Here is a 27,458-nt window from a genome sequence, read left to right on the forward strand (position 1 = left end):
TCCATTTGATCAACGCAGTCCTTAAGAGATAAACAATTTTATATTCGTTCATAAATACAGGTGATCACTTACCTGCCGGCCGAAATACTTTGACAGCATCCAAGATAGTCATAGCACGCTAATAAAAATGCGTATACAAAGTAAATTTATTCAAACAAAGGCAAATTTTCATGCCTGTGTTGGCAGCTATGTTTAAACTTTGTTTTCACACAGTATGACAGGAAGCAGAGCGTCGTTATTTTTGGTGAAATCGAGATATCAGCGCATGTTTCCATATTAAATACATAGCGACACATCAAGTGAACTACCCTAATACTGCAATTTTAAAGACAAAATACAGTAATACCCAGTCAAAACGTACTACAGAAATACTACAGAAAAAATTCCTGTAGTTTGTAGTTTGTCGTATTTTCGGCATGTCGTAATTGTGTTGTTTGTCTTGTGTAGTATTTCTGTAGTCTGCATTGTGTAGTGTGTAGCAATTCTGTAGTCTGTCTTACGTAGTGTGTCGCATGTCTGTAGTCTGTTTTTTGTAGTGTGTCGCAAGTCTGTAGTGCGTTTCGTAGTGTTGTCCTTCTGTAGTCTGTCTCCTGGTGTGTAGTATTTGTGTAGTGAGGTGCATTTCTGTAGTCTGCCTCGTCAAGTAGTTGCTATTGATAAATTAACATACAGCTGCGGAGCACCAGCCTAGCTCTGCATTCCATGCATTCTTAAGTATGGCCATGCACATCAAAAACACCTTACTTGGGGCAAAACAATTTATTAGCACAATACTCCCGGCTGATGACGTTCCTTTTTCTTTTTTCTTCTGCTTGTGCAAGTTCAGCATGCCCTAGCTGAAGAAGAGAAAGACTGTGAGACTGCATGCTCATAAGAAATATACGTACGAATTCCAGAGCTCATAAGTATACAACGTGTCAACAAAATGTCACCTAGCTATGCAGACCACTGCAGAATTCGGGAGACATCTGTTGACTGCAACAACACATTTCGCATGCACTGCATAGCTCGAATGACCAATTATGAAGAAAACCACACCATTTTTATAAGCACAATATGCTTCCTTGATAACAGATAGTGAACTCTCACCTATCCTGATCTTGTTAACTTGGCAATTTAGTCAACTTAGTGCTAGCAAAAGTGCATACCTCCAATGATGTCCAATGCTTGTTAATTGGAGGCACTTATTTGTGCACCAATAATTACAGATCTCAGGCTTTCGCAACTCCTAGATTTAAGCGATGCAATGCTTGGCAGATCAGTGGTGCACGAGATGGATGAGAGGCGTTAGTTTTTTCCTGCCTCCTGGCTGCATTGCAACAGGTAGAACGAAAGGAAGAAGATGGTTTGCACGGTATAAAAAAAAAGAACAACCCAACAAGGGTAAATAGGGTACGCTTCAGGTCGCAGATGAGCCAACGTTTCGACAAGTGGACATGCCTTCGTCTGGGCATAGCGATCATCACTGGCAGGGGTTTAAATACGCTTTTGCTTCCGAAGAAGAAAAGCTGGGGAGGGGAAATTGGGTGCGAAAGAGTGGGGAGGAGAGGATGGGTGAGAAGAAAGTGGGTCATGAAGTGGGGAAAAAAAAGACATCTTGAGTATGTACTTATCAGCCATGGAACCAGGGATTCTGTAGCCTGCAAAAGAAGTAAAAGCGGCAGTACCAGGAAAAAAAAAAGGACTACTATGCTGGTTAGGTGATTAGTCACCACTAAAGACTGTTTGGTGAAGATACACCTTACAAAGGGAGGCTATGCAAAGGGCCCTGATAAGGCATATATCTAGGGGGACAATTCTTAAAAGGAGGGGGTAGGGCGGGGAGTACATAGTCACAGGATAATAATCGCATAGTGAAAAATAATAATAACCTTAAGTGTGTATCTCAACCTGGAACCGGAGATCCTGTAGCCTACAAAAGAAGTAAAAGCAGCAGTACCAGGAAAAAAAAAGAGAAAAAAATCATAGTACTGGGTAGATGATTAGTCACCACTTCCATGGGTTTGGTGCAGATACACCTTACAAAGGGCCCTGATAAGGCATATATCAAAGGAGGACAATTCTTAAAACTTTCTGTGAAGGGGGGGGGGGGGGGATTACAGTCATAGGATAACAGGGAACCAACACTGACATGAGAAAAAAAAAAGAAAAAAAATAATAATGATAATAAAAAAAATATGTGAGGACAAATTCAAGCAAAAAGTGATAAGGAGGAAAGGTGTTTAGAGGAACGTGTAGGGTTATGCTATTGCGGAAGGGAATAGGGTGTACTTGCGTTGTGAATAAACTATACAATTAAGGCTATGTGAGATTGTTTTTCCGAATAGTTATGATGGAGAGGGAATATACGTAAGGGATTCTAGCGTTTCCTTAGATATATTTATTCCCGCTGGTTCCAATGTTCTAAATTTATGAATTAGATACGCTTCTCTATATTTTCTGTCCCTTGCAGATTTAAAGCCAAACTGGAGAATATATAATTTAATTTCTTCGAACTTATGGTCTTTCTGATTGAAATGCTGGGAAACTGCTTTCGGGAGGTTTTTGCCTACGTCTGCCCGATGTCCATTAAGCCGCATGTTCATTGGTTGTCCTGTCTCTCCGATGTACTGTTTATGACAAAAGGAGCATTCTGGAAGGTAGATAACGTTTGAAGATGTGCAGTTAAAGCCTGATTTCATGTGAAAAGTGAAATCGCTTGCATTGCTTTTAACCGTGGTGTCTTTTTGTATATGACTGCACGTCTTACATCTAGGTCGAGAGCAAGGGTGTGGTTGTGTTGGATGCTTGTTGTCGAGTTTAGAATGTACTAGAATATCTCTGAGGTTCGCGTTACATTTGTATGTCACCCTTGGTGTCTCCGGAAATATTTTCTTGAGGCGTTCATTACACGTTAGCGTGGAATGGTATTTCCGCAGAATATTGTTTATGTTTGGAAGGGCATTGGAGTATTTATTAACAAAAGAAGGCTGTCGTTCGGTGTTGGCCTTTGGTCGTTTCGTGAGCACACCGTTGCGGTTTAAAGTGCTTGCTTTTTCGAGGGCCGTATCAAGGGAGTTACGGGGATAGTTCCTCAGGATTAGTGTTGCTTTCAATGAATGTAGTTCGTTTAGGTAGTCACTATCATTGCTACATATTCTTCTAAGCCGTGTCGCCTGTCCTACAAATATTCCTTGTTTACAATGTCTCGGATGATGACTCGTAAAATGTTCTATGTCACCAAGGGTGACATACAAACGTAACGCGAACCTCAGAGATATTCTAGTACATTCTAAACTCGACAACAAGCATCCAACACAACCACACCCTTGCTCTCGACCTAGATGTAAGACGTGCAGTCATATACAAAAAGACACCACGGTTAAAAGCAATGCAAGCGATTTCACTTTTCACATGAAATCAGGCTTTAACTGCACATCTTCAAACGTTATCTACCTTCCAGAATGCTCCTTTTGTCATAAACAGTACATCGGAGAGACAGGACAACCAATGAACATGCGGCTTAATGGACATCGGGCAGACGTAGGCAAAAACCTCCCGAAAGCAGTTTCCCAGCATTTCAATCAGAAAGACCATAAGTTCGAAGAAATTAAATTATATATTCTCCAGTTTGGCTTTAAATCTGCAAGGGACAGAAAATACAGAGAGGCGTATCTAATTCATAAATTTAGAACATTGGAACCAGCAGGAATAAATATATCTAAGGGAACGCTAGAATCCCTTAAGTATATTCCCTCTCCATCATAACTATTCGGAAAAACAATCTCACAGCCTTAATTGTACAGTTTATTCACAACGCACGTACACCCTATTCCCTTCCGCAATAGCATAACCCTACAGGTTCCTCTAAACACCTTTCCTCCTTATCACTTTTTGCTTGAATTTGTCCTCACATATTTTTTTATGATCATTATTATTTCTTTCTCTCTCTTTTTTTTATTTTTTCATGTCAGTGTTGGTTCCCTGTGCCCTTATTATCCTGTGACTGTATCCCCCCCCCCCCCCCCCCCCCCCCTTCACAGAAAGTTTTAAGAATTGTCCTCCTTTGATATATGCCTTATCAGGGCCCTTTGTAAGGTGTATCTGCACCAAACCCATGGAAGTGGTGACTAATCATCTACCCAGTACTATGATTTTTTTCTCTTTTTTTTTCCTGGTACTGCTGCTTTTACTTCTTTTGTAGGCTACAGGATCTCCGGTTCCAGGTTGAGATACACACTTAAGGTTATTATTATTTTTCACTATGCGATTATTATCCTGTGACTATGTACTCCCCGCCCTACCCCCTCCTTTTAAGAATTGTCCCCCTAGATATATGCCTTATCAGGGCCCTTTGCATAGCCTCCCTTTGTAAGGTGTATCTTCACCAAACAGTCTTTAGTGGTGACTAATCACCTAACCAGCATAGTAGTCCTTTTTTTTTTCCTGGTACTGCCGCTTTTACTTCTTTTGCAGGCTACAGAATCCCTGGTTCCATGGCTGATAAGTACATACTCAAGATGTCTTTTTTTTCCCCACTTCATGACCCACTTTCTTCTCACCCATCCTCTCCTCCCCACTCTTTCGCACCCACTTTCCCCTCCCCAGCTTTTCTTCTTCGGAAGCAAAAGCGTATTTAAACCCCTGCCAGTGATGATCGCTATGCCCAGACGAAGACAAGTCCACTTGTCGAAACGTTGGCTCATCTGCGACCTGAGGCGTACCCTATTTACCCTTGTTGGGTTGTTCTTTTTTATACCGTGCATTGCAACAGGTGATGTTCGTTTTGCTCTCCTCTCACTGGCAACATATCAGAAGAGCTCGACGAGGAAGACGATCACCACACCCATGATGACAATCATTACCTGCTACTGTGATGCTGAACAAATTATAACAGCCAACCACTTAATTCTGCCTAAACTGGACAAATGAATCAAACATGACCATGAGAAGATATTTACCGCCGCAGGTTACAGCACTTCTCGCCAGGTACCTTGCCACCTTTATGTAGCGCTTCTGCAGCTCATCGGCAGGGCAGGCCTTTGCCTTGAGGTAGTGCCACAAGGAATCTGCAAAATTAGGTAATAGGTAATATCAGTGTGGTTAAATATCAATATTACAATCTGACTAGGTTCAAAACTACAAACACTCATCCATAATACCACAGTGCAGATACAACCTGCAAAGTAATATAGGAACGAAGTGAAAGCAAGAACAATGCATGCAGAATCAATGACTGATACAACTCGACTATTTACACAATTACCGTAAGGGGATGGGGAACAATAACCATTTGGACAACAAATAATTTAATGCAATTAGAAATTGTGGCACTGTTTGCACTATATACTACAGAAACTAGTGCAATATGGATTGCAAGGTAAGTCTGCATCAATTATCGACATCACAAGGCTAGTTACTTCCACTGTAGGACAAAGTACTGCTCCACTGATTTTAAATTATCACTGTTTTGCTTTACCTGCAGCCATCTGCCCTGCTTCAAGCATACTAATCATATCTCCCAACCAAATTCTTTTCTATTCACAGCTTACAATTTCCTCCTGTCTGAAACTGCTCTGCTACTCAAACTGACCACAAGTTTCTCTTATACCCTAGTTACTCGGCTAGCTTAATCACGGCTACCGAACTTAACCATGGTTAACTGCCAATCGCGGTTCGCTGCTGTTACACAGCTCACTGCCGTTCTCAGTTACAGCAGCTATTGCCCATTAAGTACAACAGCTGAAGTGACGCCGTGATTGGCAGATTGAAGCTGCATTTACAAATATCCTATTTATAAATGGTTCCCGGAGTGTCGTACCGACGAGGTGCCAACAGCGTGGTCAAGCACCACACAAGGGCAGCACCTCCTCGACCACCGTAAACATCATTGCGGTGGCCCCTCCTCCCGCAAACCATACGCGAACAAAACAGCATATCGCTAGTGCCAATGTCAGAAATGAAGCGAGCAAAATTTGTTGGTGTCTGGAATACTGAGTAGATTACCAAAATTGAATCACTCTTGAGAATCGCTGACCAGTGGCAAATTGCTGCTAAGAGCGATAACCGCGACAAGTAAGTTTCAACTCAAGCCAAAGCCAGCTGCCGCCAGTGCAAATTGGGCTCAACCGTCCTGCTTGTACTAGCTCTGCGATTTTTGCTTTGCAAAAGTTAACCATATCATTCTTTTACTATGGCAGATTAGGATTCAGAAAGGTAGTTTCATAAATAGACCAATTAGGAAAGCGTCGCTCAGTACCAAAGCGCCGACCGCCGCTTGTGCTTAGAAATGGTTTGGATTATGCCTGGAGAGTAGTTCAGCACTTTTTATTTTATTTATGGCGCTGAGTTTGCCACACGGCATAAAAGGTGGTGGTAGAGTCACAGGAATGTGTGGAGTGCGGCCATGTGCAAGAAGTCACATAAACTGCACGCATAAATGTTGTTTGTTATCCATAAGTGGAAATGAGAGTCATTAGTCGGTGCAAGTCCAGCTTTTCGTAAAATGATCTTGCGTATATGCAAAGTTCCTGGGCATATCCATATTAGATGCCAGACAGTGGTGTCGCAAGCGGGTTCTTCGCAGTGTGGGCATTTGTCGGGAACTGAAATAGTAGTACTTTGCCACTGGTGTTAGTTCAGCACTTCTGAAGCCGATTACTGCTGGAATTACCCGGAAAAGAGCTACATTGGCATCTTCGCCATGACTTCAACAGTGCGTGGCTACAGTACATGGGTGGCTGTAGTAACTGATTAAGTAAAATGAATACGAAAAAGTTTAATGTATAACAAAAAGGTCAACACTGTTAACCTTCTGGGTCAATTGCTAGCGCATGAAAGGAGGACAATGATATGAATGACTTGAAGTGTGCTTTTCATATGACGACTCTTTTTGATAGACTTTCCGCTGCTCCAAGCACCAATTTACTCTAAAGAACAAGATTACCTCGGAAAAAGACTGCAGCCATGACATTAGGAGCCGCCTGCTTGTGGGAAAGAGAGCAGTGGTTAGCCTTGACCGCCTAGTAAGAGCAGAGATATTAGTCTGCCAACCAAGATCCGTATAACTCGTGCTATGGTCTTTCCAGTTGTGATGTATGGATGCGACAGTTGGACTGTGAAAAAGGCTGACCGCCGAAGAATTGAGGCGTTTGAATTGTGGTGTTTGCAAAGACTCTTGAGAGTTCCTTGGACTGCCAGAAGATCAAATCAGTCGATATTGTCGACCATAAACCCTGACTGCTCATTGGAGGGTCAAATTCTAAAGTTAAAGCTCAGCTACTTTGGTCGTCTGATGAGAAGAGAGGAGTCGCTGGAGAAAGATTTGATGTTGGGAAAGGTTGAGGGTCGCCGGAGAAGGGGTAGGCAGTGAACGCGATGGTTAGATGGCATCCTCGAGGCACTGCAGATGAAGTTATGTGATGTTAGGAAGATAGTGAGAGACCGGAAAGCGTGGCGTGACATGGTCCATAGGGTCACGAAGAGTCGGACACAACTGAACGACTGAACTGAACTGAATAGGGAACTAGGAATCATATTTCTAGCCCTATGTACCTAACACTGAGGAGACAGAAATTCATCGTATAGTTCTTTGTAACATTTTCTTATAGTGCGCTGCCAAGCTTTCATCTTGGTCGATAAAAAAAGTGTCACGCCTGTTTCCTCGTATAGATGCATCAATGTCATTCACAGGTTAATATACACATGAAGGCTTTTAGGAGTGCTCTTATTTTGTTCTTTTCGCTGTATAGGAGAGGTGCATGAGCACAACTGCAATGTTCTCCATGAGCGCATAGCAAAATTTGAGCAATCTGCCATCTTTTTTTATTATACTTGGAACATTTTTATTTAAATTCAAATCATCTTATAACTGCTTATTTTGCAACCCTCATAACCGAATCCACTTTGGGGCATTAAACTCCATATACCATATGTACCATACTTAAATATACTGTTCGATCAGAGTTAGGTTTTACGTGAATATTGAATTCGTTCTGCAGGTTCCTGATGACTTTCAAAAGAAAATTTATTGATCTGAGAAATAACACTGCATAACCTTGCCGGGATACTAATGATGCTCACTCCCTTTATAGGGCTGGTTATGAAGTCACTCATTGAAACTCGTGAAAGTGAAAACAGAAAAGCTACATCAGAAGACAGCGCCTGTTTTGGCAATATCGGGCTGCAGTGTCCGCTTAAGATAACTACAGTTACCTTGGCAGCAGCTTTTGTGTCCTTTTCTGTACGAACACATGGGCACTGCAGGTGAATGGGTTGTCAAGGAGTTTTGATTAAACTTCTTATGAATGGACAGTATATAAAACAAAACGTCCACAAACTGCAGGTGTTTGCTATTGCGCTCTTCGCTGTGCGGCCAAAAAGTAGGTGCGACAATTAAGGGTTGTGAACTACCTGATCAAGTTGCAGTGCAGATGTGCAATGCATGATAGCTGCAAAGGCAATTCGTCGCTGAAGGGTCTACTTGTAGTGCTCATGCTGCCCTTTGCACTCATCTTTATCAGACAGTAAGAAACATATGAAAACAGGTGCCATTTTCTTTCTTGTGCCTCGTGGTGTAACTGACCGCACCACAGCTTGCAAGAATACCCAGAACTATGCTTGAAAACCAAACAGACGGCTAGGGTTTTTGCCTACACCCCAAAAGTCGCTGCTGTCACCAGTGCCACCGCATCTCCACTGATTTCACTGGCTGACGCTTGTCTATATAGTACCAAAAGTGTGAGCAAAATGGCATCTAGCTCTGCAGACCCCTGTAGAATTAGGGAGCCATCAGTTTACAAGATAGAACACATTTCGCATGCGCTGTACTACTCTAATGTTCACTTATGAAGAAAACTGCACCATTTGTTATAAGCAAAATGCACTTCCTTGAACAGCATGTGGGACGAAATGGTGCATGATACCCAGAACAGCAGTGCAATGACGACAAACACGAAAAGAGAAACACTGCACAAGCACACACTACCAATTATAACACAAAACAGAACCCCAGCTTTCACTTTCACACCCAAGTGCATCACACTAAAACAACTCTTCTTTCCTAAATACTCAGATATACCTGGCCAACAATAGATGTTAGTAACCCTCCCCTCCAAGGGGAGGGGTGGACTTTTTTTTTTATTTCCCAAACTTGCCATAAGGCATACATAGAAAATGCTTTACATAATTTTTGAAATAAAGTTTGCGAAATAAAAAAAAAGTTCACCCCTCACATTGTCTGCGCAAGACAGTTACAACTTCTGCCACTTAGACACACACTAAAAGATCACCACACATCTGCAGCTGCCATGAATCACGTTCACTCACAATACATCTAAAAAGAGAGTTCAGTTCATGAGTCTTAAAAGGAAAAAACACATCAAGGCAACCCTTCTTGCAGTCGCTGATCACTTTGGCCAATCTGCTCAGCTGCAGTTCTTTACATAACATGATGACATTTGCTCTAATAGCTTTCTTCTGCACAAGCAGAAAATTCTTAATTCTTCCTAAAATTCTTCACGGTAGCCTTCTTTTCATATAGGCCAGCCAGAACCACTTTGAAGCCCCCTTTTTCCATTTGAAGAAGACGAAGGTTATCATCTAAAAACATTATTTAGAGTATGTTCCTGCAGTACTAGATCCATCTTCCGAGAAGTCCTTGGGGTACAATCCAGCCCATCCAATATTCCCCTCATGCACCACACAACCCTGGTGGCTTTGCAGTGGTTCCGGCTACCCAATACTAACAGAAGGTGACCCAGGCAATTAAGAATTATGTACTTGTATAGAACAAAGCTAGTAGATCAAAAGCCATCGCAGTATGTAATTAACTGCAGCTGACCAGATCGGCCAAGGTGATCAGTGATTGCAAGGGTTGCCTTGATGCATTTTTTCCCTGTTAAGACTCAAACTGGATTTGCCTTTTAGATGCATTGTGAGTGAACGCAATTTGTGGCAGCTCCAGATGTGTGGTTGGTTTTTTAGTTTGTGTCTCAGTGGTGGAAGTTATGAGTTCTGTTTGGATGATGTGAGTGATGGATTTGGTCTTGTATTCACTGCTTGGACGATACCTGGGATGTGAGGGTTGCAAACATTTACTGTTGGCCAGACATATCTGCTTAGGAAAGAAGAGGTGTGCGAATATGAAGGACTTGTGTGTAGAGAAGGAAGTTGTGCTTGGGCATTAAAGACGAAGTTTGCATTCTGTTTTGTATTACAGTTGGTAGTGTATGCCTGTATTGTGTTTCATTCATAGTGTTTGTCTTTGTTGCACCACACTTCCTTGAGGTAAGGTAGTGAGCTCACATTTATACTCATCATGTTAACTCAGAAAGTCAGTCAACTTGGACTCTGCATGTTTCTAGCAAAAGTGTATAAAACTCAATGGTGTTCAATAGAGACATTTAGTTCCACACCAGTCAATACAACATTGGCATTCATAAAACCTAGCTTTGAGCAGTGCAATGGTCGGCAACTCAGTGGTGCAAAGGATAGACGAGAGGTGTTGAGAGTTTTTTCCTGCCTACAGGCACATACTTTGCTGACTGCATTGCAGTAGCTAGTGTTCCTGTTGCTGGCTTCTTACTTGAGAAATATGAGAAATGTTTAACAGCAAAAATAATTCAACAAATGATGAGAATCATAAACTGCTACTTGTGAACAAATTATAGCAGCCAAGCACTTCTGCAACCTAGAGTAGCTCATCTGGAATGGGAGGGTGAGATCGCAATCAACCCATCAAGTTGACCCTTGGAACAGAGCGGCATCAGAGCTGCCATCCCTAAGCCGAGTAATTTGGAGGGGTTGTTAAAAGGGCTTTACATCTGTGTCTTGTGCTTTCACACAATGCAGTAGCTTAGTACTGCATGCTGATTCATATGTGCCAGATGATAGAGGCGAAAATAAGAAATTAGTCATTTAGCAAATAGCAAAGTGCCCAGAAGAAATGAGCATGGGCAGGACATGTAGTGTGAGGAGAGGATAACCAATGGACGCTTTGCATAACAAACTGGATTCCAAGGGAAGGAAAGCTTAGCAGGGGCAGCAGAAAATTAGGTGGGTGGATGAGGTTAAGAAGTTCGCAGGGGTCAAGTGGATGCAGCTAGCACAGGACCGGGTTAAATGGAGGAATATGGGAGAGGCCTTCGCCCTGCGGTGGGTGTAGTCAGGCTGATGATAATGATGATGAAGGTGCATGTATATGATTGACAATCTTGTGAAATGAAAATAAATATGTAAAATAAATATCAATGAGACAGCTGCACAGTGCAGTAGAGAACTACATTGACTGCCGAGAGAGCTAGCCTTGAAGACAGAATGTGGAGCTCGAAAGGCTGCCCACATCACCATCACACTACCTCTCAGCAGGAGTGACTTGTGGTCAGTGGGCTGCCAAAGCTCAATAAATCAGGAAGACTGCATTTGTAATAAATGCTCAAACTCATTAAGTTACACTTATTGAGTTATGTTTATTTTTCCCTCCCAAGGAATAAATACTGGTGCAAAAGTGCTGAAGACCATCTAAGATTACCATAAAACCTCCAATATTTTTTTCGGTATAATGAGCAGAAACACACCTTTTGACTGCTTTCCTGCCTGTTGTGAGACTGCAGCATCACCCAAAGAGGCCTTGGCACTCACAGTGGTTCACTGTTATTGAAACAAAAACAACAATTAGTGTTTTGCACACACAAATGTTCTACCCATAAAAAGGTTTTTTAAATGTGCAACAACAGCACAGCCCATTCTAGTAAAAAAAAATGTTTTTCTTTAGCTACAGTAAAAGAAAATTTTAGCAGTGACAGAACAGCTAGCATGAACAGAACAACTTTGAAGGAAATATTTAAGATCCGTCATAACATCAATTATGATATACTAAAAGACGTGGCTCATGAAAGGGGTGCGTGAGGTGTAGTCCGCACAGAGTGCAGCGCTCAGAGGGTGCAGCTGGGCAGTGAAAGAAAGGAAGTGGTGGGGAGCAAAATGAATTATTGTGTAAAAGCGCGTATTGGTACTGCTTAGACACTGACTGGAGAATGTGACCTTCTCGTAAACTAATTGTTCTGTTTGGAGTTCTTGAAAACACAGGCCTTAGTTTATGCCAGACTCCATGCCAAATTAATGTTGAACTGGGCCTGTGCATGCGGGTGCACCCTGAAAACACCAGCATTAATCTGATACCCATCAGAAACCCCTGCACAAAAGCATGTTAGATGACACCAGTCAGCAGCCGTACTGCCATGCCTCTTTTTCTTTATATGCAGTTCAGTCTCCTTTCCCAAGCGGGCATTGCTGGCAGTATCTCTCAGGCAGTTGTCTTGTTCATTTATCTCCTGTGCCTTTCTCGCTCCTCGATCCAGTCCCATCCGCCTCACAATTTCAAAACGCCGAAAGGCACAGAATGCCTGTTGAGTGGAATGGCAAGTCAGATCATGACGTGCTGACCACAAAAAAAATATGAGAAGGAGGGCACTTTTAGAAAGGCCAGGTGCTTTAAAAGGAGAATTGAGAATGTACCCAAGGGTGCTCACGTAGTGCATTATTCTCTCTGGAAAAGGCAAAGTCATCGTTAAAATGAGAAATTCAACTGAAAGCATTAACAAAATTGAGCCTGGGGATGCCCCCTGTCTCCCAGCTCCAAAAGGCCATTTGGCGCTCAACATTTTTTGTTGGTATGGCACCAATCAGCATTGGTAACTTTGCAGTCTAGATGCGGAAATCAGTCTGCACCTTTTTGAGGTACAAGTGGACTTCCAATACTTCTCATACTGGGCAATCACCTGTCTTAATTAAGCCACTTAGTTAAGTCAATGAATTTCCTCGCAACTTACACATGCTAGTGCTTCTGCCTTTTTTGGAAATATGTTCTTTTGACGTAATGTTTTAATGAATTGTCATTCCTGGGACAATATCGCTGCGTCTAAGGGTTAAAAAAAATACACTTTACTTGCTCTGCATGGTTGGGTGCAAAAGCAAGCTTGACTTCAAAGGAAACCATGAGGACAGAGAAGGAAGTTACGATTTGGTGCTTAAAACATGGGGAGGGAGAAAGGGTGCCGCTCCTTTGCACCAGGTGCGGGTGACCCTAGAGACGCCAGTGCTAAAAGAAACAAATGCATTCCTGTAAAATGTATCTTTTAATTGAGAATATATTTTGAAAAATCTTCAATCGTTTTGTGGAAAATTCTTTTCACCATATCCAGAACAGCTGCTCCTGAACAAATTTACGACTGTGTATCGGTGGAACAGTAGCAACAGCCAGAAAAGTAAACTATTGCTCAAAGCAGTGAGACTGCAACTCGACACTATTACATCGCACCACTGGCTTGTGACAGTGTACTCAAGTTCCCATCTTAGCATCTTCTTTAAGGAGAAGTACATATGCCCTCATAACCCCGTGTACATTCCCCCTCCCTCGTAACTTAACGAGATTGGAGGAGGTTTCCCTTAGGAGGATAAGAGCTGGGGCGGCCCTTACCCCGTCGGTAACATGCCGATGGCAATCTCAAGCAGACATTGGACCAACCACATGCCCGAAGTGTTCCACACCAGCTGAAGAAGTGAGCATTCGCCACCTGCTGCGGACTTGTGCAGGGACAAAGGCATCAAGGACACAGATTCTGCGGGAAGTGGGACTAACCACAACAAGGGAAGAGGACTTCTCTAAATGGCTCACCGACAACAATAAGAGCGGGCACCTGCTCCGGTTCCTTACGGAAAATATTTTACATCAGTTTCTATAATATGCCTTCTGGCAAGCTTTCGATAAAAAAAAAGTGATGACAAACTTCCCCTTCCCTCTCAAAGCCGCCTGCCAAGCTTGATAAATTTCTAGCGTGCTATCCAGCTGTCCTGATGTTGATGGTCATGACATCGAAGAGCGCACACCACCAGTGAGAAAGCGCATCGTGCTGTCGCAGAGTTATCGGACAGCCGAAATTAAGTGATGTTTTTCCTGTTTATTTTTTTTTAATATCTTGAAGTTATTGTCAGTCACATACATCCCATCCTGCCAGTTTGGGCAACACGACCTAAGGCATTGCATCAGCCATTAACATGCTCACTTGTTCTTTAATACTCTCTTCAGCATTGTTTCTGCAATGTGTTCGACATTTTTTTCAGTGAGTCCCCTGACAACAGCTTCAGTTTAATGGCTGGATACATTGTTCCTTATGCAAATGTCATGAGGAGATTGTTAGGAATATGAATCACAAACATAATCTTCATTATGAAAAATGAAAGGTGATAAATAATAGTATCTGCTACCAAAAACCCAGTTCACACTGGAGGAACACATCAGCGGCATGAACAAAACACATTTGCCAGCAAGCCAGAAATGTTTTCACTACAAACTTGTTTCCAAAGAGCTGAGAAACAAGGCACATTGCCGGGGTGTTGCCTCGGGCAACGAAAACTAAATGCAGACACCGTCCGTCAGCATTATTTGATTTTTTCGCCAGCTGAGCAAAACTTCCGGCAACAACACACCACCACAGCATGCACTTAAAGGTAACTGACCATTTTTTAACAGTTTCCATGCATCAAGACAGCACTTAAAGAAAACTCTTCTTCGTCGCTTTGTTGCATGACGTAGCATGGCGCCTTGCAAGCAGTCAGACAAGCTGCCGATGAAACCAGCTGTGCTGGTGCCGCATGTTTCCCTTTCTCCTCCATGCACAGCATTTGACCCCAGAAATGAGCACGCAGGCAGTATGGGACTATACGAGTGGCTATGCTTGAGGAGCAGTAAGGGAGCACTGTCAGTTTTTTTTTTCAGTGAGACAAGGAGCTCGTTAAGTGTTCCCGTAGAAATTTCCACTGTGTATCTGGGTGACAGGTACATATTTCCAGACAGTTATTGTTAAAGTGGCGAGATGGTTGCCAAAGCTATGCAAATGTGCTGTTGGCAGACAAAGGTTGACCAAATGTTTCTGCAGTGTGAACCAGGCATAACAGTTTACTTAGTGTGACAATATGCTTCTATCAAAAACAATGACTTGTTTCAGCAGACTTGGCACTGAGTCTGACGGTAACTTTTTACTGGACTAAGGATACTCCTATAACGGATAAGATTCTCTATCTGGTTTCATCCAAAAACTTTATAACTTACCATATGAGATCTACATGCTGCTAAAAATATGCCACGGCACCTAATTTAAACAGTGCTAAGAGGACTCACTGAGCAGAATATCAAGCGCATTTGCAGAGGCAATAATAAAGACAGTATCCAAAAAGAAGTAGCACTGCAGCAAAGCACGCCATCTCTTGCTGTACTGGGTTGAAGTGCACATTGCGATAGCCACCGATGCTGCATCTCGGGTAGTTTTCCGGCATACCTGGCTGCAGTACCTCGTTCTTTCAGCAGTTTGATAGATCACGGCCGTCCCACTGCTTCGCCACAGTGCAATATGCACTCCTCTTCATTACAACCATGAACAGCAGAGCTGCCGAATGCCACACTAGAAACTTGTCTGGCAATCCCCCGTGCAAGAGTGAGAGCGAAATTTTTTATAACTCATGGCACTTTGGCCACAAGCAAGCGGCACTATACAACAGTGTAGCACTACTGATTCTCTGTGGCAATGAGTGGTGGCCAATTTAGTTTTTTAGCCGACAATACATACCATATACTAGATAGTATGTACAAGGCTGAAGCATTTATGTTCTTATGATTTTAGCAAAATTCATAAAAATTCTGTGCCTGTGAGAACATGCAAATATCTGAAAAGCATAAACATTTCCTACCTGATGGCTGTGGCAGAGGTAGAAGTGGTACAGTGCTGCTGTGGGACCTATGGTTTGTACTAGCTGAAGGCTGGTTCGGGACTGAAAGGTAAAGAAATACAGCGAATTGTTTAATTTCTAACAGATATCTCTGACACTTTCGAAATTTTGCCACACTCTACAACTAATGTTTATGCAACTCAAGCGGGGAGGAAGTAAAAAATTCCCCTCATCTAAAGTTTTTTTATTTCTGAAGACCACTGGTACTATTTTACCCTCCACCTCTGTAAGAGGACACTTCACAGACACTGACAAATGAGTTTTAAAGGACACTGAAAAGTCAGGTTACACTAGCATGGCCCTAAAGCCACTACGCTAGCCTTATTGGTTATTCATTTACTTTCATTTACAGTTTATAGTACATACCACCCTGTTTAGCATGCAGTCGGTTCATGCATTTGAATCCTTAGATTTAGAGCAGGAAGGTACTTTACAAACGTTATGCATATTTGTAAAGAACATGAGAATATCTTTAAAAGCAAAAACTCACACCTGGTGGCTACAGTGGAAGTATGACCAGTGCAGTGCTGCTGGGGGAACTATGGCTTGTATCAGCTAAGGCTGGCTTGGGACTGAAAGTTAAAGGAGCAGATAAGATGGTTTCATTTCCAGCAACTACCTCTGAAACAGCATTCTAAATTATTCACTCTTTTTCAACTTAGGTGTATGCTATTTGGCTTCTTACATTTGCTTTTTAATTCCCATGGCTGAGTACTTGCAATTGTTGAAAACCACTGGGACAATTTTACACTCCTTCAAAGTAAGCGGGCACCTTAGTGGGACTGAAAACTAAATTGAAAAGGGCACTAAAAGGAAATGGTGAGTCAGGTTGCACTGATTGCCATACATCAGATGACAACAAATATGCTCTGTACCAAATATTTGCCTTTATAACCAAGATATTTGTATTAAGGCAAAAACCTGCAGCCCCATTAGAGGCACATTTCTCAGGGCGGTCATGAATGACATAAATATGACAGCTCACAAGGAACAACTTTAAGCTTGTCAGTGGGAAACAGCTATTGCAATATGAGGACAGTAGAGTGGCAATTCAAGAAAAGAATTCAGTTTGCACCTCTGCACCTTGATAAAGCAAGTAAAGCAGTGGCACTTCTCTGCTGCTTAGCAGTTACACAACAACTTAGCTTCTGCAGATTAGTTACCCTAACAATCGTATGAAAGCATTGTTATCAGGCAAAAGGCCAGTCAATTGCTAAAAAAAATATTGAAAGCATCGTTGCAAGGCAAAAGGCCAGTCAATTGCTAAAAAAAATTAATGAAAGCATCATTGTCAGGCAAAAGGCTAGTCAGTTGCTAAAAAAGAATAATGAAAGAATTGTGTTTTGAAAAGAATTGTTGTCACGCGAAAACCCAGTCAATTGATAAAAAAAAATTAATGAAAGAATTGTTTCGTGTCGCCGCTGGTATGCGTGCCGCTACAGGGATTCTACTACCTCCAAAACCTCGCCGCACGCTCGTCGGACCACCAAGACGATTCGCACTGCAGCCCCGTGTGACAGTGCAACCAGAGCTCGTGCTTCTATAGGGCGTGGGGGCGATCTTTCCTCTCTCTTGCGTGCACTCCCTGCTTCTGCACTGCACATGCGGTTCTTTGACTTTGTGAAACTAAAGTAGGCTATGAAACTCGCTGCAAAACCCAGTAGAACTGCGTCTAGCCAGACCACAGCTATCGCGCAACCCTTCTTTGTGTGTAGGGGGGGGGGGGGGTTGCGGACTCAGCAAATAGCTTGGTATTGCGCACTTTGTCTCATGATTTGTTTTTCACAAAAGGGGGGGGGGAGGAGGGGGTTGTTTATACTGCGCAGAATTTGTCCCGTAGTTGCCCATGATTTTTTTTTTTTCAGAGGTATCGCGCGAACGGGCCCCACAAATCTCTAGATGGACCCTTGGGGTCCGCGGTGTTTATATTGCACACTTTGTGCCGTAGTTACGCATGATTTTTTTTTTTTTTACAGCTATCGTGCGCACGAACCCCGCAAAAATGTCTTGATGGACCCTTGGGGTCCGCAGTGTTTATATTGCACACTTTGTGCCGTAGTTACGAATGATTTTTTTTTTTTTTTTTTACAGCTATCGCGCGAACGAACCCCGCAAATCTCTAGATGGACCCTTGGGGTCCGCAGTGTGTATATTGCACACTTTGTGCCATAGTTACGCATATTTTTTTTTACAGCTATCGCGCGAACGAACCCCGCAAATCTCTTGATGGACCCTTGGGGTCCGCGATGTTTATATTGCACACTTTGTCCTGTAAGTTAGTCATGAATTTTTTTTTATCCGCGCATGTCGTGGAATATGTGTCTGCACATTTACTTGCACTGATTTTCAAACCTCAAATATAAATAACTGAATTCACAATGGTGACATGTCTAAATAACAGCCGCTTGAATGCATAAAGAAGTGGAGAAAGGCTTACCTGTCGATGTACTCACCCCTAGCTGCCTCCGACCGTATACCGAGACGACACAGAAACACTCGAGACGACGACGGATCCACCGCTGTTAGTTAACGACGCTCGCTGGGACTAGGAAAGAAGCTGATGCCGACTTGACACGCAGGTAGAAGTAAAATACGGCAGAGAACACAAAACGCGACCTAGCCCACCGAGATTCAACCAAGCAAACCGCCATTTGCAAACAGCTGCGTAGTACGGTAACTGTGGAGCAGTGACTCGTGAGAAGGCGCAGACGATATATATAAATACAAACGCGCCAATAATTATTTGAGGCTATTTAATTATTAAAACAAAAATTAAACCGGTTTTTGAAAGGTTTTTGAGAGCCAAAATAAAGCTTTAGTTTTCTTTAACTTTTAACCAATGGTAAGCATTGGCAGCCCTTCCGCGGGAAGTTTGAAATTGTGGATTGTTGCAGTGTGCGTGCTTTTGTCCGCATAAATTAGCAGAATGGTATCCTAGCGAGTACTGCCCATCATGTTCTCTTTGCGGAGATCAGAGGGCAGACCTATAGTACATTTTGTTTAAATGTGAAACCTTGAAACCCCCGGAGGGCCTGTAGATTACCGATTCGGAACAGTGAGAGGCTGCATTACTTAGCTCTGATCCAGGCCGGCAACACGCCATCACGGCCTGGGCCAAGGAGGTCGCCGAGAGCCATCGAACGACGACCACCCCCTAGGCGGCTTGAGGGGAAGCGTCCTCTCACGAAGAAAAAACAAACGAAATTCTCATCAATAAAGTTTTCCCCTCCGAGTTTGGGAACGGCGGTGAATGTAATGGTTATGTTATCCTGGGTACACTGCAGTAAATTAGTTTTGAATGTATAATGACCGTCTCAGTCCGACAGCGCCTGTTCGGAGACACTCAGTTAAATGTTTTTGTGAAACAAGTCTCTTGCGCGACACATATCATCAGCGAAAAAAATGCGTCCCGCGACACACATCTCTCGAAAGAAATGCGACGCGCGACATACATTCCGCGACAGAAATTAGTCATGCGACACATCCCACGCAGACATCTGTCGCAAGACAGAACCCGCGACAGATATTTCTTCCGTGCGACACAACCCGCGACAGGCCTCTTTGTCGCACGACAAAGGACAAGAACAATGTTTGTCGCACGACAAAACCCACTACAGATACCTTTGTCGCAAGACAAAGGACAAGACAGAAGACTTTTTTGCGACAGAAACCCCTACAGGCAATTTTGTCGTTGCGACAGAACCCGCGACACAAGTATCTGTCGCACGACAAAAGCGCGACTGAGACGCTTGTCGCACGACAAAAATATGTGTCGCGCGACATATTCACGACACAAAATTCTGTCGCGCATTTTGATCGGGTATAATTACGGAACATGACCAATACTCCAGAATTCAGAAATCAATTTTGCTTACTTCTTGAACAAATTTTTAATTATTATCATTGGACTGAATTAGACGTGATGCATAAATGAACACAACCAAAAAAGTGTACCTTTCGAAATCTAGCTTTGCGTTGCAGCTGTTACTACCACATCTCGCTCCGGGTGTCATGACTGGTCTTTTTGTTTAGTGCACATATATGTTCGGACTCTTCATAACAAATTATGCTTTACATTTTTGACATATGCTCTTAGCCCAGAAGACCAACATGAACAATAAAATTTAAACATCAATAGACGAGATTAGATAACGGGTGCTGCAGTCAGTTACCTTTCAAATGTTTAAAGCAAGTTGAGTTCCAAAACTTGTGAATGCTCTAAAATATTCTGTACCTTAAACGTAGCCAAAGAACGGCCATTTGTGGCAAGAGGACGTTTCCTTTGTGCAGTCGGCGCTGTGTGTAACTAATTGGCATGTAATGGCATGTTTCATGAGTGGCCATGCCTTTCTGCAGCAGAGGGCGTTTGTTAAATTGCCAACGCTACGTGAGGATGTCATGCGTTGGAGAAAATCGAGATACATCCACGACGCGTAATTCCGTCTCTTCAACGGTAGGGTCCCGCAACTTCTTCCTCCGCACTGGTTACCTCTCAGCGAGTTAAACGGCAATTGTTATCGAGAGGTGTCTCTGAACGTAAGCTAAAGGTAACATACACTCACTGAAGCCAGAAAATGATAACGGTGAATGTAACTGAATACTGTATACCGTTATGCCGTCACTTCGTGACTCTGTTAAAGGCTTGTTTTGCGCCTAGTAAGAAATAAAAACATCGCATAATGCAACCTAAAGGGAAACACACCCCAGGTGGCGAGATCTTAGTAGCTTAAATTAGCGTTGCGATTAAGGAAAATAAAAAAAAAACGTTGCACCGAAAGATACGAACATATGTTTTACCGGCTCAGTGCTCAGTAAATAATGTCAGTTCATTGCGCCACTGAAGCAGTGAGTACGGCAGGCTTTAAATGCGCTCTTATTCATTTTTACTGTATTTCCGTTATCTGTCGCAAAGTGACTCTGCTCAGAGGACCCTGCCATCCGGAAGTTGATGCAGGCGCAGTCACTGTTCTTCAAGCTCTGGGGTTTAGAGATACCATTGGCTGGGTGAATATACCTGGCGGTGGAAACTAGCAAAAAACGACTGGAAGATTGGTGGCTTAAAAGCAGAAGTGTGACATAATGTTAGCAATGTAGAAACAAAAATTTAATAAAATAAATTGATGGTTTAGTTAACCAATCTGAAACAATAATTAAGATATAAGGAGAAAAAAGAGCATGATAGCTACTACTACGACCCCGTTTCAAAGGGGACGCTCCTATATTCAATCCATCTATCCATCCACCATTCGCAGAACGGAATCATGCGTCCACGACCTGTAATGAAACGATAACTGAAAGCGGCAGAACTTAAAAGCCGATATTCGGACGGTTACTGCTGGCCGCGAAACATTATTACGGTGGGAGGTCTTTGAATATTCTATTTGATATTGTATTCGCGTCAATGGCTTGCAGTATAATCACCCCATCTATGTCGGGAGAAACTTATTCGAGGATACTAAAAGAACAAGCGATTGGACAAAATGTATGATTTGGTAATAAATGTTCTTTGTCGCTCTTTTCCTTTTTTGTAGTTGATGTGACATACTACGAAGTATCAGCCTTCTTCCTTTGCTGCATAAGCATAGTGATGTAGCCTAAAATATGACGAAGCAGAGAAAGAAGCTCCACATTAATTGTTTCAGATTTGATACCTTTTGCTTTTGCTTTCATTAAAAAAAAGCGTTGCAAAACTTGTCTGATAAAACATAACTTTTTTCATTACGAGAAAACCCGTCGCCATGTATATAAAATCATGTGTATAAAAATGTATACAAAATCGCTACCTAAAATCTAGAGCAAGCCTTTGCCAGTGGGTGTGTGGCAAGTGACCTGTATTAGAAGCTAGAAACGCATTAGTAGAGACTTCTTGACAAGCAACTAGAAGAACAAGTACAGCATGTTTTTTTTAGATCTGTAACTTATTTTCAAGCTGTAATGAAATCTACAGTTACGGGCGCCCTGGCCTCGGTCAGAAATTTTCTATTGATAGTGAGTTGAACCTATGGTAGTTTGTTTTTAACTCAGTACTGTTTAGGACGAGCTTTTCCAAATGTCACACCGTAAATTGATTCCAAAGCGCGCATATCCAGATACATTCAAATCTGTTTATGGCTGCCTGGCGATATTCTCACGCAACGTCGAACAAGATATTATCAAATGTTCGTTTTGTTCGCATCTCATGGTGTTAGATATGTAAGGGCAGCAGTGAGTGTGCGGAAGTAGCGGCCTAGCACCGAGACCCATACCATACCACACATTGTGTGTTGGAGGCATTGCGAAAGGAGTTAGTCAAGTGGATCTTATTTAGACTGACCTAAAAAATCTTTCGATAAGGTGTCCCATGATTTTTACTTACAGTCTTGAGGAAGGAGTGCAAACACTGACACTGTGCCTAAAGGTATAAACAATGCTTCAAACCATTCACTTCGAAGACTATTATACAAAGGTAAATTTTGTACCCAGCATCTTTCACTAACACTATCAGAAGAGAGGAATGCACATTATCGCCTTTTATTTACCTCTTACCCGACGCCACTATCTCTTGGCATCATCAAAGGGATCGTTATGTGCGACTTCTGGGTATCTAAAGGTGAAATAATTTTTGTTTTGCTGATGGCGTGACGGTTCTCTGCATTGGATAAGAAGTGTGCGATAAATGTTTGTATTTATTTGAAGAGTTTTGTGAGACTTTGAGCGCCTCGCGTAGCCTTTAAAAATCAAAGTAATTTTCACTGGAGCAGTTGGGCGCAATACTAGGCTTTTCTAAGCTGTCCTGCAGACCTCCGGAGGCCTAGCGCCTTTGAGAATGATTGCGATTCAATATTGCAGCCGAAGGCGAACTGCGGTTCTCAGTTTTCTCCAATCATGCCCCGGCCCCAAGCTTTAATGAGTGGGATGCTCTCTGTGTTTGACTGCAAATAAGTTTTTAAAATATTTTTGGTTTCGAAGCTCACCTAGCTAATTTAACTGTTGGGTTGTCCCACAAAATAAAATATGAAGCTGGCGCATACAATGCATGACGCTCAAGTGGGAACAACTATATTTTTCTCCGACCAATGTCTAGTAGAGCCAATCTAATCATCATTTGTACATCAACTTGTGTCAAGATTTTTGATTTTTAACATGAGATGCAACCATTTGCTCCTGGTTGCACTTTACGACTATGTGCCCACTGGATACAGATGTGTTCGGTCCTTGTGGGGTTTTGAAAGGAAGTAGCCAACAGGAACAGTTCCTTTGTGATAGGTTTTCTCTAGAGTGCCCATAAATATTTAAAAAAAAGATGGCATAAGGTTCACTTTTTACGCTCCTTCCTTTATAAATCTACTGGCAGCTTCTTTGGCAGCGTCACCCCGCCTTTCTAGGCAAGAAAGTACTAAACCGGAAGGTACAGATTTGTTCAGTCAGCTGCAAAACCTTGTTCTGCGATGTTCTAACAGGTAAAAGGAATGTGTTTCCTAACAATGCAACACTAAATTCACGATTTGAGAAAGCAAACCCTTTTCGATACATCAGCGCAAAGGTTCTGTTGTTGTTTTGTTTTCTTTTTTGTTTACCCTATACCCTAATGATAGCTGCACAAGCATCCATATACTTGGATCCGCGAAGCCTATGTAAACCTGACTATTCCACTTTGGCGCACTCAGAAAACAGTCAACCTGAGAGGTAGCTTCATCGTGATGGAAAGCTAGACTAGAAACCGGCGCAGTATATGTCGCTATTTGCAACACCTTGGTCGTCTTGTCAGAAAAATTCTTGTCAGCAAAAGTTTGCGAAAGCCTCGTGTGACTTCAATGAACGCTGACGCATAGATGGAATAATTGTGCACATTTCTCCGTTGGGGTTATTCTAATAGGCGCGAACACACACAAAAAAAGAGAAACGTTTATGAAAAGGAATCGGGCAATAGTTCTGCTGACTTGCCTTGCAAGGAGGGCAGATGTGAAAGCAAAAACGTTTCTATACAAAATGAGGCCCTTCCGTTTTTGGTATAAAAATGTGAAAAAGAAATGAAGGCTAGATAGTGTTCATGACTTGTTCAGTTCTCTAAGACCAGCTTCGCCCTTTTCTCAACATCGGACCAAGTTCCTTCCGCCTTTAGACCTTTTCAGATTATAAGATTTTGATTACTTCCGCGCTGATCGCTAATTTTCAAGCAAGAAGGGAGCAAGAAGATCGCTACTTTTTCAAGAAAGATCAGCAGAAATATTTCTCTTGGAAATTTTCCAGAAGCGTGGTAGCATGCTCGAATCAGTTACAAAAGAGTAAAATTTAACATGCCATTTTGCACTCAACTTATATTCTGCGTACACTAGCCGAAAATTGAAAACTGCATTTTTCTTCCTTGTCCTTCATCTCACTCTCTCGGTCAAAGTTTCAGTTGAGGAGAAAAATAGGAAGCTTTATGTACATGCGTAGTGCTTAATACATGCTTTACTTTCGTGCTTTTACATCTGGTCAATTGACTCAGTTCGGTTTGCGAACCCTGAACCACGGCCTTTTGGAATATTCTATTTAGTGTTTTTAGCCAAAATCCTCAGTTTGTACGCCATAAATATTCTTACTTATTCGGCTCAAGCTACAGCAACTAACCAAAAAAGAGCAACTTGTGGCAGATGCTCGGGGTTGAAGAATAACTACACATTTTAGGTTGAGAAACGTTTAACTCTTAAACTATGGAGAAAAAGGTAAAGATTTAATTAATGTGAAATCCAAGAATTCAGTATAATGAAGCGTAGTCAGTTAAAAAAAAAAAAAAAAAAAGAAAACTCTGGCCTTGGCAGCACAAGGTTAAGAAAACACGACCGGATACAGTAAGGCAGGCCGAAAGGAAAACGAAGCCATGACCTCGTGAAAATTGAAAGCCAGCTGGCTGCTCTACCCCCTCCTCCTACCCTTCCCTACCTGAGTATCCGCAAAGTGTTTGCAGATTGTTGCAGGATACTTTTGGGGGCATATACGCCTGGAGCGAATCTGTAACAAAACGAGAATCAATACGACGCTCGTAACAGCCATTTGCCTCCCCCCCTATTTCCATTTGTTTCCTTTTCTTTATTCACACGAGCGGATGTCTACAGTGCAGGGAGATTTTACTGTCGGAGTTGTTCCTTCTTCAAGCTTTTAGCTGTTTTGTAGCAATACACCTTTGCTACGCAGCCCAGCATGAAAGTGGGATGAATATTTTCCTCTGCCTGCTTCATACATGAGCGACAAAACTGGAAACGACACAATGGCATCGTGTATGCTCGCGTTAACGATAGTGAAATTAGGGGTTCGAATCAGATTTCAAGAAAAAGAAGAGTTTGGGGTTAGCAGGAATGTATTCATAGGATTATGAGCACTGAAAGATGAATATTGGGGGAGTTTCTTATACCGTTCTTTCAAAGCGAACAGAAATTAGGAAAGGGCCTGTTTTAGAGGAACGCTGTTTTGCAGTAAGAGGAAAGCTGTGTAACAGGCTGGCTACTTTAAAGTGGTCATGGTGGCCACCCTATCACAGCTTACACTGGTGAACTTGGGGCGCTATGTTCTGCTCAGCCCCACGAAAAAAACGGGGGTCATCAGGAACACAGACGTTTTTGACTGTCGCGTCAATAAAAGTGTTGAAACCATGAGAAATTCCTTAGCCCTATGGCGTCCGTACATTTAAGTAAGATATGTTGCCCCGGCTACGATGCACCCCATATTGCACCACAGAAAAGGCCATCCTGAGGAGCAACAATCTATTCTCCGTTAAGCAACCTTCTAGAACACACGGAATATTGCAGTCTCGGACCGTTCCGTCGTATACTTTTTGCACCATCCGTTAACTGCGTATAGATCCACACCATGTTAGTAAGGTGGACATATATTTGGATTTAATGACATATAACAAATTCATTTCACTTAGGTGTAAAAAAATCCATTAATCTTCCTTGCAACTATTTGCTCTACTGTGACGACCTTATAAAATGCTTTTATGAACCTGTTCGTTCAGAGTCCGTCATTGATAAAGCACGTAGGGCATCTTTTCTTCCTTTTCTCCGACCACAAAGAGTTCTTTATATGAATCAAGGACTAGGAATGGAATGCACCTTTTAGAATGAATATCTGTGAAAAATCCCTTCAACCTCTCTCCGTGCCTCTAAAGGCCCTGCCACTGCACGCACTTTGAGAAAAGAAACATAGAGGAGAAAATAAATATATTTAAGGTAAAAATAACAGTCAGATTGCTTCCATCTTTATCATATCTGTTCTATTCAGCTTAAATGCGTTAGAGGTTCCATGAGTTTGTCGCGTCGTTTTTACCGCTTAAATAAGCGTTGGTCTTTCCCACAGTCATGAATTTTTTAGAAGCCCCTTTTAGAGAGTTTGGTTCAGCACAATGAGGAGCAGCCACTCATAGTTCCCGAAACCTCCTTCCACCTCTCATGGCATCCCGGGTCGCATATTGACGATAGAAGTTGTGGACAGGTGTCGAGCGCTTTCCTGAATCGTATTTTGAGCGGATGTCATCGCAAGTTTAGACGTGTTCGCTGCGTTATTTTCTTATCTCATAAATATTTCATATTTCCGAAAGTCTAGACAATGCATAGAACGACAGGTTGTACTCGTCTCGAACTGGTGCAAGTGCTTGCTGTGCACAATAGATACGGCAATCGAACTCGATGCTAATGAGAGGTATACCGCGACGTTCCGAGTTTTCCAGTTACTAGAATACTGCATTTTTTGCAACCTTCACGTTTGTGAAAATTTAAGTTGTGAATGCTGGGCGATAATTCGTGTTCCACTTCAAAATACACCATCTTGCTTGAAGAAGTTTCTGTTGAACAGCGAGAAAGGTCACCCGCGTGAGGTAACAGTCGCGCTTCTATAACTGAACAATATCTGAGGTGTGGTTACTTCTTCAACGCAGAATAACGTTCGCTACTACAGAGACAACTTCTAGCTGACACTGCTGTTGAAATCCACCTCATGAATGAGCGACTGCTGCTCGTCCACACTCTCTTAAGCATCCTTTTTTTCCAAAAGCTAGCCTGGTTTCCAATCAAGGCAAAGTAACGCTTCTTGGATGCGCATGAATTGTTTACTTCCTTTGTATAAGCGCTTGCAACATTTGCAATCTCCTTATGTTGTTTATTTTTCTAGACCCCCATTTAGCCATTAAATCTATAGAGAGATAATGTCATATACATTTCAAATTTAAGTTCTGCTTCTTTGCTGCCTGTTTCCGTTGTTGAGCTGCCCAACGCTGTTTAGCCAGTGTAAAACTGCGATGACGAGGCTGCCATTTATTTTCTTAAAAAAAAAAACGTATACCGTGGTTGAACGGCTAGGCACTGAAAATAGTTTCGAGCTCTAGCTTTAAATAAAAAACGTGTTTTGTTTTTTACAAAAACATTACTGCGCTAGAGTTGGTCTTTGGAGCCTTTATGTGAGAACTTGGAGGCAATCAGAAGGAAATACACCTCAGATAACGGGATTTAATATGCAGAAATTTGTATCTGTGGAAAACTACCCAATGTAGGGTAAAATGATGATCTGCACTGTAAAAAAAAATGTGCGCGATCAATCCTAAGTTAATTTGGCCGAATACCTATTTTTAAATATTTATTCGATCCTTCTGTTCGTTTTCACCGCATTATAGTGGCTGTGAAACGAGCAGACATCGTATGTTTTACTTTGATCAAAGCTAAAAGAGGACATGACAATATTTT

At 42.2% G+C, this 27,458-nt stretch overlaps 1 long non-coding RNA gene across 1 annotated transcript; it reads right to left on the reverse strand.

Annotated features, from left to right (window-relative positions):
• Window positions 1-750: 750 nt before the first annotated feature.
• LOC146191929 (uncharacterized) lies at window positions 751-18,459 on the reverse strand. Its single transcript, XR_014706373.1, has 6 exons — window positions 18,200-18,459; window positions 16,255-16,334; window positions 15,724-15,804; window positions 11,556-11,628; window positions 4,941-5,048; window positions 751-836 (listed from the first exon to the last, which is right to left on the reverse strand). It is a non-coding gene; the product is annotated as an uncharacterized LOC146191929 (long non-coding RNA).
• Window positions 18,460-27,458: the final 8,999 nt, after the last annotated feature.

Source organism: Amblyomma maculatum, chromosome 4 (genome assembly GCF_055883805.1).
Source record: "Amblyomma maculatum isolate TAMU_Amacu chromosome 4, ASM5588380v1, whole genome shotgun sequence".
NCBI classification, from domain to species: domain Eukaryota; kingdom Metazoa; phylum Arthropoda; class Arachnida; order Ixodida; family Ixodidae; genus Amblyomma; species Amblyomma maculatum.